Source organism: Lactuca sativa, chromosome 2 (genome assembly GCF_002870075.4).
Source record: "Lactuca sativa cultivar Salinas chromosome 2, Lsat_Salinas_v11, whole genome shotgun sequence".
NCBI classification, from domain to species: domain Eukaryota; kingdom Viridiplantae; phylum Streptophyta; class Magnoliopsida; order Asterales; family Asteraceae; genus Lactuca; species Lactuca sativa.
In genome coordinates, this window is record NC_056624.2 from 215,000,471 (window position 1) to 215,021,732 (window position 21,262).

The 21,262-nt window shown below is 36.0% G+C and overlaps 1 pseudogene; it reads right to left on the reverse strand.

Annotated features, from left to right (window-relative positions):
* The window catches only part of LOC111910608 (60S ribosomal protein L2, mitochondrial-like), a 42,949-nt pseudogene that overhangs the window by 20,664 nt on the left and 1,023 nt on the right, over positions 1–21,262 (reverse strand).

Genomic DNA, 21,262 nt, shown 5'->3' on the forward strand with positions numbered 1-21,262 from the left:
TGGACACGCGGGAGGTTTTCGAGAGACCGAAATCAGTTGAGGAGGTCCCTGTGGTGCGCGAGTTTCCAGATGTTTTCCCCGAGGAGCTGCCGGGAGTGCCTCCTGTGAGGCAAGTAGAGTTTGGTATCGATCTAGTTCCGGGGGCCGCGCCTATTGCTAAAGTGCCTTATCGTCTTGCACCTCCAGAGATGCAAGAGTTGTCCTCGCAGCTCCAGGAGTTGCTGGGGAAGGGATTCATTCGGCCGAGCAGCTCGCCATGGGGGGCACCTATTCTGTTCGTCAAGAAGAAGGATGGCTCACACCGGATGTGCATTGATTACCGGGAGTTGAACAAGTTAACGGTCAAGAACCGTTACCCGTTGCCGAGGATCGATGATTTATTTGATCAGTTGCAGGGAGCATCTTGGTTTTCCAAGATCGATCTGAGGTCAGGGTACCATCAGGTGAGAGTGCGGGATGGGGATGTCCAGAAGACAGCGTTTAGGACGCGATATGGGCATTATGAGTTTGTGGTGATGCCTTTCGGGCTCACCAATGCCCCGGCTGTGTTCATGGATCTCATGAACAGGGTATGCAGGCCGATGTTGGATCGGTCAGTGATTGTATTTATCGACGACATTCTGGTGTATTCTAGATCTAGAGAGCAACATGACGAGCATTTGAGGGAGGTCCTTGAGGTATTGAGGTCGGAGAAGCTTTATGCAAAGTTCTCTAAATGTGACTTCTGGCTGCGGGAGGTCCAATTTCTAGGACATGTTGTCAATCAGAAAGGGATATTGGTCGATCCGACCAAAGTTGAGGCGGTGATGAGTTGGGAGGTGCCGAAGTCACCTTCTGAGATCAGGAGCTTCCTTGGGTTGGCAGGATATTATCGGAGATTCATCAAGGATTTCTCCAAGATCGCAGTGCCACTCACCAGATTGACCCGGAAGGGTGTTGCATTCTCATAGGGGCCCGAGCAGCAGACCTCCTTTGAGACACTTCGCCAGAGATTGTGCGAAGCCCCGGTATTAGCTCTCCCAGAAGGAATGGAAGATTTTGTGGTATATTGCGACGCATCGATTTCGGGACTGGGTGCAGTGTTGATGCAGAGGGGTCATGTGATAGCTTATGCATCGAGGCAGCTGAAGCCTCATGAGGCGAGGTACCCTACACATGATTTAGAGTTGGGAGCAGTAGTGTTCGCTCTCAAGATTTGGCGTCACTACCTGTATGGGGTTCGATGTACGATATATACGGACCATAAGAGCTTGAAGTATTTGATGGATCAGCCCAACCTAAATATGCGTCAGAGGAGGTGGCTGGATGTGGTCAAGGATTATGATTGTGAGATCCTGTACCACCCAGGTAGGGCTAATGTGGTAGCCGACGCGTTGAGCCGCAAGGCGGAGAGCACTCCATTGCGAGATGTATGCTTGAGACTGACTGTGATGACTCCTGTATTGGACGCTATTCGTGGGGCACAGGCCGAAGCGGTGCGACCAGAAATGCAGAAGAAAGAGCGGGTTGTGGGGTTAATTTCAGAGTTCGTTAAGGATGGGCGAGGGCTTATAACGTTTCAAGGCCGGATTTGGGTACCGTTCGTGGGCGGTACACGTATTACTTTGATGGAAGAGGCTCATAGATCGAAATTCTCGATCCATCCCGGTGCTACGAAGATGTATTTGGATTTGAGGAAGGAGTATTGGTGGCCCTGTATGAAGAGGGAAGTCGCATGGTTCGTTGAGAGGTGCTTGACCTGCCGTAGGGTTAAGGCCGAGCACCAGAGACCGCATGGCAAGTTACAGCCATTGGAGATTCCCGAGTGGAAGTGGGAACAAATAACTATGGATTTCATCACCAAATTGCCGAGGACTGCCAGGGGAGTTGATGCAATTTGGGTGATTGTGGATAGGTTGACGAAGAGTGCACACTTCCTTGCCATCAGTGAGAGTTCTTCAGCGGAGAAGTTGGCGGAGATATATGTGAGAGAGGTGGTATCTCGGCATGGGGTACCGATCTCGATTGTTTCAGACCGTGATGTGCGTTTCACTTCCAGGTTCTGGAAGAAATTTCATGAGGAGCTGGGTACTAAATTGCATTTTAGTACCGCATACCATTCCCAAACAGACGGTCAGAGCGAGCGGACGATTCAGACACTGGAGGACATGCTTCGAGCGTGTGTGTTAGACTTCGGGGGTAGCTGGGATGCATATTTACCCTTAGCAGAGTTTTCCTACAACAACAGCCATCATTCGAGCATTGGTATGCCACCTTTTGAGCTGTTGTATGGTAGGAGGTGTCGGACCCCCATTTGTTGGGGAGAGGTGGGTCAGAGAGTGATGGGCAGCACGGAGATCGTGCTCCAGACGACAGAACAGATTCAACAAGTTAGACAGAGGTTATTGACTGCCCAGAGCCGACAGAAAAGTTATGCAGACAGGCGCCGATCCGAGCTTGAATTTCAGGTCGGTGACTTCGTTCTCCTGAAGGTCTCTCCTTGGAAAGGAGTGATTCGATTCAGGAAGAGGGGAAAGTTAGGGCCCCGATATATTGGGCCATTTCGTGTGATTGCAAGGATAGGCCGGGTAGCCTATCGGTTGGAGTTGCCAGCGGAGTTGGGACAGATCCACGACACTTTTCATGTGTCACAATTGAGGAAATGCATAGCCGATGAGTCGGCAGTGGTTCCATTGGAGGATATTCAGGTGGATGCGAGCCTGAATTATGCCGAGAGACCAGTGGCCATCAGGGATCGGAAGATCAAGGTTCTGAGGAACAAGGAGGTACCCCTGGTGTTGGTCCAGTGGCAACACCGGAAAGGTTCGGAAATGACTTGGGAGCCGGAACGTGAGATGCGGGAGCAGCATCCGGAGCTATTTGCAGAGTGAGACTTCGAGGGCGAAGTCTAATCCTAGTGGGGGAGAGTTGTAACAGCCCGGAATCTCAGGTATTGTTAAAATTATGTTTTTGGGGTGATTTAAGAGGGGACTCGGCGAGTTGGAGCCTAGACTCGCCGAGTAGGATCGCAGACTTGGTCGCGGGTTCGCGACTGGACTCGACGAGTCCAGATATGGACTCGGCGAGTCTACGCTGTTTAGCGAAAACCCTAACCGTTCAGGTTTGGGACGTATAAAGGAGACTTATTGGCCGTCATTATTCATTTTAGCCTTCTTAGAAGAACCCTAAATCGATTGGGTGCATCTGGAGCAAGGATCTTAGGCCATTGTTGATTATAGAAGAGTGGTTGTGCAAGGAAGAGAAGAGATTGGCTAAAGGAGCAGCAAGGGGGTCACATTCTGAGGATTGGGGATACAGAGAATACATCATCCAGGTAAGAATTCGTGTATGCTCTGCTATATTGATGTATTTAGGGATTTAGGGTTTATGGAACCCTTGTATGATTAAATTGACTGTTACCCTAGTCCCCTAAACGAGTGTAACCCTGTATTGAGACCTTTGGAGGTCCAGAATGTTCCATGTCTATGCATTTCGGGAATTGATGAAGGTTTTGGATTGGAATCCTTATGCCTTAGGTCAAAATGTAAATTATGAATCACATGGTGTATCATGAGCACTGAAACGAGGGCTTCACGTGGTGAATCATCCTAGGAAGGCCAGACCTAGGAATGGTCGAAGCAGTTCTGACCTTAGGATGCAGTTTGAGCGGTTGCATGGCATGGACTCGCCGAGTTCGATGAGCAGACTCGGCGAGTAGCTTGAAGATTAACTGGGACTCGTCGAGTTGTTCTTCAGACTCGGCGAGTTGAGTCGGGGTGGCCCCGCGATTCTTCCAGGAGTAACTCGTCGGGTCAAGGAGGATACTCGACGAGTAGATAGGGAATCCCAGAGAGTTGGAGGACGTCTAGACTCGCCGAGTCGCCATGGTACTCGCCGAGTCCGGTCGAGTTGACCGTTGACCGTTGACCTGAGTTGACCTAAGTCTGATTTCTTAGGGATAGTCACACTTAGAAGATATAAGTGTTAATGAGAGATATGTGATGATATAGGGAGGTTGTAGCTCGTCGGATTGTGCACGAGTGATTGCAGGATTTGCTAGCTTTCAGCATTTACGAGGTGAGTCTTCTCATTATACTGTACCCGGAAGGGTTTGACTGTGTGACCGGAAGGTCGGATATGATATGTGATATGTATGCTATATGTGGTAAGTTATTTGTTATATGTGCTATGTATGTCATGGGCCGGAAGGCGATTATCTTATGGGCCGGAAGGCAATATGTTATGGGCCGGAAGGCAATATGTTGTGTGATGGACCGGAAGGTCGGCGTGGGTAGGACCGGAAGGTTTACCCAGCAGGGACGGAAGTCCCCTGAGACACATGGACCGGAAGGTCAAGGCCTGGAAAGGCGTATGTGCGTAAGTTGTATATTGGGGAACTCACTAAGCATTTATGCTTACAGTTGTTGTGCATGTGTTTCAGGTACTAGCGAGGACCGTGGAAAGGCGCCGGCGTGATCGATACACACTGAAGAATGCTTTTATGATCTTGGGATTTTGACTATTTGTATTTGACAGAATACTTAAACTATTTATGCCTTGTTTTGAATGGAAATAATTATATTTTTAAAATGAAAATTTTGTTTGAAAATTTGAGTTGTTACATATAAAATAGTTTGTTGGGTCCTAGCCTTAATATTTCATATTGGGTGTCATATTAAGGACTTAAGATCAACTATCTTGAATATCTCCCAAAAGATGTCTGGTTTAGACATTTATGATCTTCCCAAATCTCTTGAAACAAGCTTTCCTAATGAAGATGATGTCCCATGGATATCATACTTCTTCACCTCTTCAAATTATTCTCCTAAACCCACAAGTTCTTGAAAAGTTTAAGGTCACTCAAGCCCTATTGGCAAGGCAAAGTCTAGGTGTGATCACATCTTGGAGATGTAGTCACATATTGACAAGTCGGGAGAGTTGGGTGTCAAAGTCTTGAGAAAGTTGGTGGTTCAATCACTTTCTAAGTCACATAGTGAGTTCCTTTGGGACACCTATGAAACAGACTATGACAAGACCCTTAATGATCTTATCTATTTGTTAAGATCAACTTCCTAAAACTTTATGGACATTGACAATGATGACATTGGATATCTAGTAAAGCATTCTCTTCCCGATGGAAAGGGATCGGCCATAGTCAACTCGGTTGACCAAATGGTAAAGAGAAAAGCTAAGTCTGTGATAGTCTCGTGTACCATTATCAAAGGGTCCATATGTTTGTATTGCCAAAGAAAGGGGCATTGGTTGCGAAGCTGCCAAAATTTACCTAAGGATGTTAAAGTCAATAAGTTTGACTCTACTTCCGGTAAAGTCCACTATCTAACTCTGTTAAGTTTCTATTCTGAGATTCTTGATACATGATGTGACTGGGTCACATGGTGATGTTTTAAGAATCAAAGAAAAGTGAAGAAACTTAAAGAAAGAATATGCTGAATCTGATGGCGTAGATGGATTTCTATTGCATAGTTTGAAGATCGGATTCTTGAGCTACTTCTTTAGAGTTATGAGATATTTCTTAGGAATAGATAACAACAAGTTTTCATATGGATTGTAAGGATAAGACTTTCCGCAAAGTTTTTAAAATAAAAGAAATTTTTTTTGATTTTATTTATTTTAATATATCCTTACAATGGCATTTGAGGAAAATTGTTGCTTATAAGATTCCATTAATAGCAAGAGTGGAAATATGAAATTGATTCTTTCATTTGTGGTAATGTCTAAATTTACCAAATAAGGAAAGATTCTCATCACCCAAGTTTCAATTGGACTGGAACTTGGAATCATGCAAGTTGTATAGCATGATGAATGAGAACTTTCAAGTTTTGGAAAATTAAGACTAATTACTTGTTCACATGGATGTGTGAGTCAAGTAAAGGACTAAAGTATCGAGTACACATTCTTGTGCACTGATTAAGTCCACCATAAAAGTTTGATAAGACTATTCGTCATAGTTTACTAAAGCTCAGTAAATATGATTATACTTACAAGCTTAAGTGTAACTCTAAGACATTGGAAAAGGTTCCAATGTATGGCAGAGCGAATAAGAAGAATCAAAATGGCAGAAGGATAAAAGTTTCTCAAATCTGAAAAGATGGGAGAGTACTTTAGTATCAGTTTTGTGATCATCTTAATGATTAAGAAACCATAGCACAATTATTTCTCTAAGGAAATCTTAGTGCATTCTTATGACTAAGAAGAGGGATCTTGAATTGTTGAAATGGTTAAATCAAGAAGATGAGTCATACTTCATTCCAATACAAGTCTTAGAGTCATACTCCAAGATTGTAACTTGAGTGACATGTCTTAAAGAAGGTTTAAAACACTTGTCAAATGTAAGAGTAAAAGTTTTCTACCCTTGTACATTTGAAATTGGTAAGTTGTGATGTTTTGGATAAAACAAAGACCAACTTAGGCCAATTGTGTGAAGTGTTTGTCTTGATTAGAATCCACACTGTCTCTTGGATGTTTGACAAGGGAGTCTTATATGTCAAGAGGACAGTGGGAGTCTTAAAGGTCTTGAAAGTCTCAAGAACTAATCAAGAAGAGAACCTAAAGTTCTTCTCTAGCACATGACTTGAGGTTTATAACCTATCATGTTGACATATTCTGTGCCCATTCCAGTTAAAGTTGGCTTTGCATATGAGTTCTTAGAGTTCTCAATTGGTTGCATAACAACTTGGAAGCAATGGCAGGCCCTTGAGCTGCCAGGTGGCAAGAAATTAAGATTGAGTTCAATCCATATGAGTTTGGGTTTGTCATTATCCTTGTCTTGTGACTATGATTTTGACCATTCACATGGATAGGAACTCATACACCATATAAATCTAAGTGTCATAAGGTTTCTCTCCGATTCATGAAAATGATGGTGAGGAAACACTTTCACTAAGTAGATTTTATCTAGATAGCAATTGTGATATTTGCATTCTCAAAGTCGTTAGTGGAGCGCATGTGGTTAACCGGCACACTAATATGGACTTGTGAAAAGTGGAAAAAAGGTCTAACCATTATGATTACGGCATACCTCTTCATAACTGTTTAGACACACAAGTGTGCTATCTAAGGGAAGGTGTATGATTTTTGATAAAGTTTTATCAAAACAATCTAGTATCAGAAATATGAACTTTGGTAAGGAAGTCAGTTGATTTCTGAGTACATGTCAAAGCTAGTGGGAGCATAAGTGTTATGCTAATAATCATCATGTAAGTGGGAGCATGATAATTATGATAAGTATTGCAAGTTAGCAATGTTAATTATAGAAAACAAAAGGTTTCAATTGGGAAAAGTTGTTTTGCTATAATTAAGGGAGAGGAAATTATACTTCATCTCAAATCTATAAGCTTAGATCGTGAGGTTTTAATCATTTAGTCAAGGATATATATATGAATTTCATGTTGGAATGGCTCAACATAAGGAAATTCTGTATATGGGTCCATTATTTGTGTTCTAAAATTCGATTATGATTACGGCATCCCTTTTCATAATCTGAATTATGAGAACTTGGCAAATTGAAATGGACATATTATAGCAAAAGACTGGTTTAGTCTTTATGTGAGACATCATGAATCGTGTCCCATATGCTTCGGATATAGGATCGATTACATGTGCTATAATCATCCGTTCTAAAATTTTCCAAATGCCTGGGGCATTAAGAAGGGAAAAGGTTTAGAACTGGATATGACTAAAAGGATTAAACAATTGTCAAGGACAATCTAAGGTTTACCAAAGATTGGTTGCTCAAGGACATTTGGAAGTATAGTGATAATTCTGGAAGGACCATATTGACATAATCTGGAAGGAGGCAACTCTTGTTCAGAAGTGATAGTCAAAATGGAATCTGGAAATGTTTCAAAGTTAGAATTTTCAATCTGTTTAAGATTAGGAAACTTAATGCAAGAAGGATGTTTCCAAGGAGCTGATCTCCTTTGGAATACTCTGTAATGATTGTTGTCAAGTCTTTCTGACTTTGTGCATAATCATTACAAGAGGATCAATGCATATAAGTTTAGAATCTAACAGATTCTAGTAAATGACATGAATTTGGAATTCTTGTATTTGCAGTAAGGGTTTGGGAGTGTGAAAAGAGAATCATTGAAGTTATGTTCAATTGATCTAGTTCACAAAGTAAAGATCATAGACAAACATAGTATGCATACTTGGTGTATGGCATGACTAGTGTTTAAGAAAATATAGTGTACATGCTTGGAGCATGGGACAACTATTGTTTTAAATTCAAGAATAAAGTTGATAGCTGAAACAGTATACAATGAATAATATGTAATCATATGGTGATAAATAAAAGGTGTTTTATTTATGTTCAAAGGGTTGATACCATGTTGGATTCAATTATTATTGTGTTTCACTTTGCATGTTTTGACTTCCCAAATAAACTAGGTTATTCTTCCGGAATGACTAAGTTATTCAAACCATCCACAGTCGGTCATATGTTGGAAGTAGATATGAATTAAGACTGTCATGGGTTGGCTTGTAGAGGTCTAAGGTGTTGGACAAAGGGCTACAACACTCATGAGTGCTCATAAGTTCTGAGTATTGGATTCAACCCGCGCTCATTGGAATCACTTCATGGATTTTATCACGAGTGATCATGAGACGATAATATCTTATATTCTTCAAACCTAGAGATATGAGTTGTTACTATGAGTTGGTTGTACATTGATTGCACGAAAACGCATACGGTAACTCGGTGTTATAAAACGTGCCTTTGTGTATGATTCAACAAGTAGTAGAACAAGCCATATGAGTCGAAGTTTATCCGTTCCTTTTACCTTCGGGATAAAAGCGATATCTGTGGGCCCCTCGATGATTTGATGATGACAAATGGAAGTGCTCGGCCGGGCCAGGACTGATTTGATTTGTTCAATTAGTCAGTCGTCATAAATCGCAAATCGGGAAACAACAAATGGATAGAGAGAATGATTATAATCCATGTCTCAGTCCATATGATATCTAGAATGGAGGAATATATGATCCCTTATCTAATGGACAAGTCACTGACAAAGGTCAGAGTTCATCTACAAGGTCAGAGTTCGACAGAAGCTTTTGAGAGCTACGATGGCCAGTTGGTTCCTGAAGTCATACGCAATAATAGTTTTAGACTTATCCAACTGGGAGACTGTTGGATTAATGTCTAAGTCCATAACTATAATTGGTAAGACTTGACCTGACCCGGCATGGTCCATTTGGGTTGCATACCACCATGCACTTGGATAGACTATAATGAGAGAAATAAGACACTTATGGTTATTAATATATTATAAGTTCTAGTATATTAATAATAAGAATAATAAGATTATTTAATTAGTATTGATCAAGAATTAATCTAGGATTAATTAAGTGATCAAAAGAAGACTAATTAAATATATGGGTTGATTGTGTAAATCATCCATACTTGTATAGTGGGCTATGCTCCATGGATAATCAAGTTGGGCTAAAACCCATAGGATGGTCCATGGATGCTCCATGGTGTATTTGTACCCATGGATCCAAGGAAATGGAAAGTCATGACAATTAGGGTTTACCCTAATTGTAACACTATATAAAGATCTTATTCTTGACAAAATTGGCAACTAGTAACACACTAGAGTGTGAACTGAAAGGGCTAGCCGATTTCATGAGTTGTAGAATTCTCTCAAGTTATTCTAAGTGTTTTGGTGATTGTGATTCCATTTGAGGCTTTCATACTATTGGGGCTAAGCTCTTAAAGCTTGAAGACATCAAGCTACATCAGAAGGTATGTATTCTATCTTGTTACATTCATTGATTTGTATGCTAGATTAGGATTAATACCTTGGAAGTTCTTATTTGCATGTATAATAGAGAAAACATAGATCCAAGGTATTTAGGGTTGCATGTACACTTAGGAGTGTTAGAATGCTCAAAACCCAACAGATATCTAACAGAGGACTGTACGATCCCTTATCTAAAGGACAAGATTGATTAGATCAGAGTTTGACAGCGTCTTTGAGAGCTACGATTGCAAACCGAATTGTACTTGAGCATATAGTTACTAGACTTATCCAAGTGGGAGACTGTTGGAATAGTGTCTAAGTCTGCAACTATATTAGGCAAGTATTTGACCCGGTTGTGCATGGTCCTTTTGGGTTGCCTTCACCATAGCAACTTGATAGGATGATTTATTAAGAGAGAATAAATATTATTAATATATTATGGGAATAATATAAAGAGTAATAATATTGTTATTTGATTAATATAAGTCATAAATTAATTGGAATTAATTTGGTGACTTAAAGAGATTAATTAAATAAGAGGGTATAAACTGTCAATTGTTTGATAGTTAAACTTTAGACTGTAAATCCATATTGATATATATTAGACGGAGTCTAGAAGCTAGGGATAGCTTCAAATCGTCCAAGGGGTTATCTAAGGAATTGATTTGGATAGCTTTAAGAGAAGATTATCTAATTAGGGTTTAGGTTGTAACCCTTAAGGAGTCTACAAGTATAAATAGACCCTATGGCATTAGGAAATCGGAACTTGATCTAAAGTAGAGAAACCCTGGCCGAATTCCCTCCCCTCTCCTCTCTCTCAAATCATCCTCCTTGCTATTTGGTGCTTGTAAGCCATTAGAGGAGTGACAATTGTGACTCTAGAGCTCCAAGACAACAAGATCAAACAAGAGATTCAAAGGTATGATTCTAGATCTGTTTTAACATTGTTATTATACCTAAATAGTCATTAGAAGTCTTGGATTCAAAGCATGTTTAATTAGAAAGCCTAGATCCAAGCATTAGGGTTTTGCATGCGCACATAGGAAAGTTCTTATGGCTAAAACCCATCACATACAACTCGGCGAGTCAAGGTCAGGACATGTGTATCAGTTGATAATGAGCTCGACGAGTTGTTCATACAACTCGGCGAGTCGGATGAGGATTCGGTCGATGTTCATTTAGAAGGAAAACTCGTTGAGTCATCGCCTAACTCGACGAGTAGAGACGGGTATGAGGTATAATGGAAGGATAGGGACTCGGCGAGTTGGCGAGCCAACTCGGCGAGTCAAGTCAAATAGAAGTTGACATTGACTTTGACTTGGTCAGGGGTAAAATGGTCATTTTACCCTAAGAGTAGATGTCGGTTTCTGACTAAGTGCTTTGTGAGAATTTTAGCCGGAGGATTTTCGGAGTAGTAGCAGCAGCAGCAGTCAGAGGATTCCCGCACAGTTCAGCAGCTACTACGAGGTGAGATACCTTCTAGTAGCGGTGGGTCTACGGCCATAATGTCGGCCCACCAGTAGGGATCGTATGCTAGATGTTTGTCTCTGTGATATTCATCTGTGTGGTTACTACCTGATATGTTATATGCTAGCGTGATACGGTATGTGATAGTGATAGAGTTTGGTTGTTAGGACCGAAGGGTAGGTTAGGCACCCCAGATATGCCTAACAGTATGTTATGATATGTTTAGCTGCTAGCATGATATGTTACATGAGATAGAGGTAGTAGGAGGGGGAAAAGTCCCCGAGATTCGGTTGTTAGGACCGAAGGGTAGGTCGGACACCCCAGATATGTCTGACAATAGATTATGCTATGATATATGTGGTAGTAGTAGTAAGGGTGAAATAGTCCCCGAGGTTCGGTTGTTAGGACCGAAGGGTAGTCAGCACCCCATAATAGCTCGACTTGGGTAGGTCAGCGCCCCAAAATGCTTGACACGGGTAGGACGGCACCCCAGAATGGCTGCATGGGTAGGTCGGCACCCCAGAATGGCCGTACGGGTAGGTCGGGCACCCCATAAATGCATGGCAGTATGAGATGTGATTGTATGGTATGTGGTACGATGGGGGAACTCACTAAGCTTTGTGCTTACAGTTTACAGTTTTGTTTTCAGGTACCTCTTCAGCGAAGGGGAAGGAGCTGGTGCGGTAGCGGCACATCATACACACACACATTGGTTTTCCGCATTATGGGATGTTCTGGGATTGTACTCTGACATTATTATTATTTTCATGTTTTGGGTTTTCATACACGAGATATGTTTTATGAAATGATATAATCGGATGATGTTTTACTACAAATGTTTTACTACAAATGTTTTACAAATCACTTAATTTAAATAAAATTTTTGGGCGTGAAAATTGGGTCGTTACACATATGAATCCAATATTACCCCTCCCCTGACTTAAAATGCTTTCAGTTAAGTTTTTAATTATCTACACATTATTATTTCAAATTTCATGTTGATGTTTCTAATTATTAAAACTATGAATTATATGTAATTCACATATGAATTACATGTGATTTGCATGTAAATTACATGTAATTCACATATGAATCACAAGTAATTCACATATGAATTACATGTGATTCACATATAAATTATATGTGATTCACAAGTAAATCGCATGTGATTCACATTTAAATCACAAGTAAATCGCATATGAATTACATGTGATTCACATATAAGTTATAGATTCACAAGTAAATCACAAGGGAATCACATATGGATTACTTGTGATTCATATGCAACTCACATGTAATTCACGTGTAAGTCACAAGTGAAGCACATATGAATTAGATGTGATTCATATGTAAATCACAAGTGAATCACATATGAATTACATGTGATTCACATGTAATTTACATATAAATCAAATGTATATCACAAGTAAATTGCACATGAATTACATGTGATTCACATCTAAATCACAAGTGAATCACATATGAATTACATGTGATTCACATATAAATCACAATTCACATATAAATCACAAGAATCACATGTAATTCACTTGTAAATCATAGATGAATTACATATGAATTACATGTGATTCACATGTAAATCATATATAATTCACATATAAATCATATGTAATTCACATATAAATCACATTTGAATCTTACATGATATATAAACATTTTTGTGAGTGTTCTAACATTAATCAATTTTTTTTTTAAATTTTCTTGTAGATTTGGAAGAATTTGTGAAATATATTAAAAAGGCGAAAGTGATAAATTAAAAAAAATGGAAATCTTGACACGAAGAAATGATATCACTTTAAATCTTTGTAGCATATTTTATATTTTATATTTTATATTTTATTTTGTATCGAATAAACTACTTGTACTATTGTGTTTATATGTTAGTTAATAAATATGGGGTTTTTATGAAAAAATACGCATATATCTTCCTAAAATGTTAAATAATTTGGTTAAAATAATTACAGTTTTTTTAATATTCCAGTTTTTTTTTTAATTTAGTGGTTTTTAAAAATATATTGGTTTTAAAAAACTGTAGCTTTTAAAAAAATTCATGTTTTCTAAAAAAATTAAAAAATCTACATTTCAGAAAAAACGAAAATTATTATTTTTATAAAAAAAATCAGAAAATTTGATTTGTTATGTTAGTTTTTAGACTTTTTTATTAATATTTCCAATAACACCAAAAATTAAACATTAAATGGGATTTCGTAAAATGGCAATCATGTCCTTAATATGTTAATTTTGATCAATCGCTCCACTTTTAGTTATCGGGTTATCAGGAAACTATAAGTTCTCAATGGATCTCACCCTATATATATATATATATATATATATATATATATATATATATATATATATATATATATATATATATTATAACCCGTTGAATTCACAGTTAAAATAACATTTAGAATGTAATAATAGTAACATTAATTATAGATTTGAATAAATGTTTTATATAGAGTTTTGATTTGTTAATCCTAACAAAATCAGTAGCATAATTTTATGAATCGAATGTGTTTCAATTATGTTTGATTTTAGCCATTTTTGGTAAGTATTTAAAAATAGAATTCTTGAATCGATATTATAATGACACGTGACAAACAATAAATACAGATGCATATTTGACTAACATGTAGCAATCTAAACTATTCTTTAATTAATATAGGGATATATATATATATATATATATATATATATATATATATATATATATATATATATATATATATATATGTATATAGAGAGAGAAATATAAAAGTAGGTTCAAATGTTTCTCATATTTATTAAGTGTTAATTTTGTAAAAATTAAATTATTATTTAATTAAATAAAGATAAATATTAAATGATTTCCATAATTATATGTATATTAAATGATATTCATACTTATAATTCTTTTTTTATAGAAACTAATTAAATTTGCTATTAATGTCAACAATAATATTCTTTCAGAATAAATTTGTATCTAGAAGATTAACAGTGTATTCTAGCATAATAAAAGTGTATTCTAGTAGAATACACTTTCATTTTTCATATTTCATACAACTTTATTGTATTTCAAGTAAGTGAGTGCTAAAACAAAACACGTACCCATACATAAAACCTAGATGCGAATTTATTCTGAAAATGTTATTGCTAACATTAATGACGAATTTAATTAGTATCATAAAAAGAGAATTATAAGTATGGATATCATTTAATATACATACAATTATGATAATCATTTAATATCTATCTTTATTTAATTAAATAATTATTTAATTTTACAAAATTCCTACTGGTGTATTATATAACACACAGTAAATGTAAGAAACACACATTAACCTAGCCATATATATATATATATATATATATATATATATATATATATATATATATATATATACACTAATAAAAAAGTAGTCTTTTTGTCAAGTGTCATAATATTAGAACTCCTAATTAATATGATGCCACTTGTCATTCTATTAATTCTCTATTTTAAATTCATTAAACCTCCTAATTAATGTGATGTTATTTGTCAATCTATTTATTCTTTATTTTAAATTTTAAATTTTATATTATTGTTTTCATTAGTCCACAAATTAAAAGAGTCTAATATATATGATAAATTAATTCCACATATTTATTTGAATCAATAATTATAATTTTACATAACTAATAAAAAATCTCTTAATTAATAATGTATTTAAAATTTTATATAAAATAATTGATTAATAATTTTGAATTTTTTACTATGAATATTTAATTAATTTTGTAACTGTGGTTTCCACAGGTTATAAACTAATATATATATATATATATATATATATATATATATATATATATATATATATATAGGTACGTAGGTAAGTAGGTATGTTCAGTTGAGATTAAAAATAAAATACAGATTTTGAGATTATACATCAGACACATATTTCACATCCGCCACATTAACCCTCCGGCATACCAACGCGACAGACATGTTACAATCATAAATGATTATATAGCTTCGTTCGTTCCTTTCTCCTCCGCCACCATCAACACCACCAGAACTGCCACCTGTGACACCATCCGAACCCAGTACTGTCACCTCCGTCACTTATATCACCGCCACCTCTGCCATCACAACGTCTTATGCTACTAACTGTCATAATCATATATGATTACTCAGTCTGTGAAGAAAGATATATGTATAATCATTTATGATTTGGCATACCTCACCGTTGCCGGTACACTGGAGCATTAAAACGGAAAATGAGATATATGTGGCTAAGTTTGAATCTCAAGATCTCTAATTTTTTTTAATCTTAAGTGAATTGTCCTTATATATATATATATATATATATATATATATATATATATATATATATATATATATATATATATATATATATATATATATATAGGGTGAGGTTCAAAAGAGAACCTTAATTAACCAAAAAATCAATCTTTTTTTCAATTTTTAGAACTTATTTTTTATCAAAAAAAACTAAAAATACAGAAATTAATAACTTTTTATCCTTTTTCCAATATATCAAATTCGATAAAAAAAAATTCCCGTCAAATTCACAATGTAAATTTTTGATAACTTTTTATCATTTTTACAATGATATCAAATTCGATAAAAAAAAATTTCGTCAAATTCACAATGTGAATCTTTGAAAATTCACAATGTGAATCTAAGTTCACATGGTAAATCTAAAAAATATATTTCACATTCACAATGTTAAGTTATGAATTTAGATATTTTTAGTTTTTTTTGGATAAAGAATAAATTCTAGAATTTGAAAAAAAAATATTTGGTTCCTTGGAGAACCAATAATTGTAGTTTTCTCTATTGAACTTATATATATATATATATATATATATATATATATATATATATATATATATATATATATATATATATATATATATATATATGCATAAAAAATACTTAGAGATCACAAAACTTTTTTTGAAAAAAATCGCAGCTTTTTAATACAAAATCGATGAAAAGATTTTTTACAAAAAAAAAAAAGATTTTTTATTTTTTTTTAGCGATTTTTTATAAAAAAAAAAATTTGTGATCTCTAAATATTTTTTTTTTATGAATTTTTATGATTTTTAGGGTTTTTTTGTTTTCCATAGAACCTATATATATATATATATATATATATATATATATATATATATATATATATATATATATATATATAGAGGTTCTATGGAAAACAAAAAAACCCTAAAAATCATAAAAATTCATAAAAAAAAAATATTTAGAGATCACAAATTTTTTTTTTATAAAAAATCGCTAAAAAAAATAAATATATATATATATATATATATATATATATATATATATATATATATATATATATATATATATATATATATATATATATATATATATATATATGCTTTTCCACCAATTATAGTAAATTGAAAACTATAACCTGCGAAAAATTATAACACATCTTAAATAAGTATTTCGTAAACAAAGAGTAATACTACGAAGTTTGGTTGGTAATGTTTATTTAAATTAAACCAGTAACATCACTTTATGAGGTTATATCAACCACATGTTCACCCACTAATCCCACCAATTATGCCCGATTGTTATCTCAAATAATTTATAAGTAATTATTGAAAGTTCCAACTTTTATTTTATCATAGTACTTTATTTGCTGGAAAAAAACATGCCTTAAAATAAATAATATAGAGAGAGATATGGTATTGCAGGTAGTTTCATACTTGGTGAAAACGTCAATTACCAATATTAGGGGACCCCTACATAAGATTGGACTATATTTTTGGTATTAAGGGACTAAGCCTGTTAAGATTGACATTTTAGCACAAACAGAAGTTCCCTATGGAAAACCAATCATGTAGGCATAAACTAGTAATGGTGATGTTGCTAGCGGCAGTGGTGAGACCCCCCCGAGATGGAGGGCTCCTCACGATGTGAATTTATTGAAGTTTAACTATAGTCGAGGCATCTTCGATCCAATACCCTAATTCATTTTTTATATTAGAAAACTAGTGGCAAGGTCCGTACATTTTACATGTTGATTAAGTTAAATAGTAAGGTGTAAACATTAAAATTTTATAAAGTAAAATTCTAAAATAAATACAACTGAAATGATGAATAAGTACTTCAGTATATACTAATATAAGTCGTGTACTATACGGCTGCAATTCAAAATAATATACATACTAAACAAACATATATATTAATAAAAAAACTCTCATCTGCGCTTAGACATTAACATCTTCCTTAACCTCTACTCACATGTTGTGTTCTTCCAACGAGTGAACATGAAGAGTGGACTAGGAAATTCATATGTGATTTGATACAATTATTTAACTAATGACCAAATCTCAAATGTATTCCCGAACAGATGTTAGATTTTAGGAAATCAGAAATAACAATAAATACAAACTTGGATAGATTCAAAGATCGTGTTTTCAAACACTTTTTGAAATCCGTAATTCGTCCATTTTGTCAGTGGTATACGAATTCAAAAATGGGATAATCCAAGAATGAACAAATCCGAGTTATAGACCTAATCCGGATTGTGAAACACATAATACCTTGAGTGGTGTGTTCTTGAGAGATAGAGAAAACCTTAATGAACAAATTTTCGAGTATATGTTTGTACCCCTTTTTCTAGAACATAAAACATGTTCTTATACAAGAGGGAAAGGCCGTTATTGGTGGTTGCATGTAGATTTGGCGCCAAAACAGGTAGGTATTGGACATAACCAACACATGCATCATCATGATGTCATCAAGTGAGTTTTGGCGGGAAAATGCATGGTTGGAGTCATACTCGATATAAAAATTCGTTAAGGTTTCGGGGTGCTGCCCTCGGACCTCTGTATCCTGAGCTCATATTAATCAATCCAAATGTGCACCCCACACTCCAACCTCAGTGAGTGAAATAGAACTTAGCATATATCAATATTAACAAGAACTACACTAAAACATGTTGATAACACTAAAATCAGAAACAACATAGACATATAAAGCTTGTACTCACTAATTAAAATATACAATATAATGAACAATGACACTTAAATATCATACTTTTAACATTGTCGAATATTAATGGTAAAAAATTTATAATATCATAGTTTACCAGAGCTCACACCTAATTGGCTAATCTTAAACAACATTGTACTATATTAATGTGTAGAAATATGAGTATATTTAAATATAATAGCATGTAGATTATGATGGGTTTTCTAGGTTACAACAAAAAAGATTCGCACAACGGATTTTACACATGAACTCTTATGGGTACATGCAACCTAGAGCAATATGACATTTTCACTGTTATAACAACATACTTTATGAAACAACTATTGACCTACTAAAATCGAAAATACAAGGATAAGAATCATAACCTTTTAGTATATTCAAATATACTAACTCTTGAGTCTTCAAATTCTCCATGGAATGCAAACATCCAATAATGTGAATGTCTCTAATGGTTCACGCCCAAAACCCTAAAACACTTGAAATCAACTGGGAAGAGGAGATACAAAATAATCGGATTTCATCTTCCTTGAAGGCATATTGAAACGCCCGTAGATCCGGGCTAGTCAATTTAGAGACAATGAGCATCAAAAATGAGTTTTAGATGGAAGATTATTTAGAAATAATAATATTAACCATGTGGTAGTATATGTTACAAAGGTTCCGTACATATAAAGAACGCCGAAATCCGAGTTATAACAAAGAAGTTATGGCCCGTCGAAGTTTTTCGGCAAAACCGGCACGGCACCTGGAGACGTAAATAGTGAATTTACGGTAGATGAGTTTTTAGCTGTAGTAATCTAAACAAAAATTATAGTATACGTTAAATCGAGAACATACAAAAAAAGAACGCTCAAATCTGAGTTCGTATGAGGAAGTTATGAATTTTCTAAGATTTGGCATAACAATGCACGACCCGAAACTCGAATTTTAGTTCGAGCGGTTTTTGGCCTACGCGATCTGAATGATAGTTGAAGATCTCATTAATAGGAACTCAAGGATAAAAAGACAGACGAAAACGAAGTCCGTATGAAGGAGTTATGAATTCTTCGCGGTCATTTAACAGTCTAATCTCCTCCTACTGTTAAATATAAATCGGTCAAGAATTAGCCTATGGAGTCAAAAGTAAAGTTGTAGATCTTGTTTTTACCTACGCGTGGATATAAAGAATGTCGAAAACGGAGCTCGTATGCAAAAGTTACGGGGTTTAGAAGTCGGCAGGGTGCTGCTGCAAAAGGGGTGACGTGGCACAATATAGGTCACCCACGTTTTGCCACCAGAATGGTGACACCTAGCATGGACTCGACAAGTTGAGCAGGAATCCAGCCTATAAATAGAGGTTTCGGGTGAAACTCTTTTCTCACACCTTCAAACCCTTCTTTCTCTCTCTAGAAAATCTCTCTAAGCCCCCCAACCCCCCAAAGCCTAGGGTAACTCCATAGCACGAGGCGAAAGCCCCGGAGCGCCCGACAGCTCCGAAAAGAAGAGCTTTCGGCTTAGAAATTCTGCTTCGGCGGAGCCCGGTATTGCAAAAAACCCGTTGTAAGTGGTTTTTGAAGGATTTATGTTGATTATCAATTTATTCCATGTTTATGATTCTAATTTGCAATTCTTATGCTTATTTAATGTTTTGATCATGAGCTTAGTATTTGATTGAGCAATGGTTGATTTATTTCATTGATTTTGCATTGGATCATTGAATTTATCTAGAACAAAGGCTTTATGATGGTAGAAATCATCTCTAGCTTATGAATCATATCTCCTTTATGGATGTGTAAGCATTTGACATCCTCTAGGAATTGGGGATTCCTTCATTCTTAAGGCTAATTGATTTCTTGGGATTAATTGCTTCAATTGACCCTTGATCTTAATTAAGAAGGTGTGTTTTGGGCTTCCCCAACCTCCATACTACCTATGAGGAATCTTGGCATATCATGCTTCATGATTGCTATAACCAATTTGGGATGAAGGATAAGCTTTGTATTAGATCCTAATGATAAACACACAAATGTTCATTGTGTTGAATTGCCTTAGTTAACCAATTATTTCCAACCTTTGAGCATCTCATCAACTTGCTTAATTGCAAGGTTCTTAGTTATTTAAATATTTTAGTTTTCAAGTAATCAAACAACCCCCCCCCCCCCCCCCCCGCCCTTTTTTTTGTTTAATTGTAGTTAGTTAGATTAATTTCACTAGTTCTATTGAATTGCATTGGTAATTAAATACAACCATTTCCCGAGGATTGATACCCCTCTTTGCCATTATATTACGTTTATTTAGCAATCAAAGGGTGTAATTTGCTTGGTGGGCTTGACATCCCATCAAGTTTTGGTGCCGTTGCCGAGGAAATTGGTTATTGTTATTTGATTGTTTATGCCTAGGTCTACAAGAACCGGTGAACTATTCTACAATCCGGAAATTGAAAGAGAAGCAAAAAGGTTGAAAAAGTTAGCCAAACAAGCAAAGCAACAACAACTAGTTCAAGCTTCTTCCTCTTCTCCACTAATCAACATAGAAGATCAAGTTCATACTTCAAGTGATACCGACACCGAGTCGAATTCTCCAATTGTTGGTCATTCCTTTGAAGACATTCCGTTTGAAAACCACATAGCCATGAATCACACTCCACCTCACAATCCCAACCCAAAACCAATCAATCAATATGCCAATACCCCACCCCATCAACCAAGACAACAACCACAAGAGCCTCTCATTGATATGCCACCTTGGAATCAAGCCCCTCCTCAAAACCAACCCAATTATCAACCACCATCACAACTACAAAACCAACACTTCCACCAAAACAACCAACCTCAAAACAATGCTTTTCAAGTTCAACAAGTACATTACCCAAATCAACCCAATTACCAACACCCTCCAATGTACCAAAACCCAATTTACCCACAACAACAACCTCCTTACAACCAATACCCTAACTACCAACCTTATCCACCACCAATCTACAATCCCCAACAATACCCATAACCAACTTATCATCAACCACCCAATTACCTGCAGCAATATCCCAATA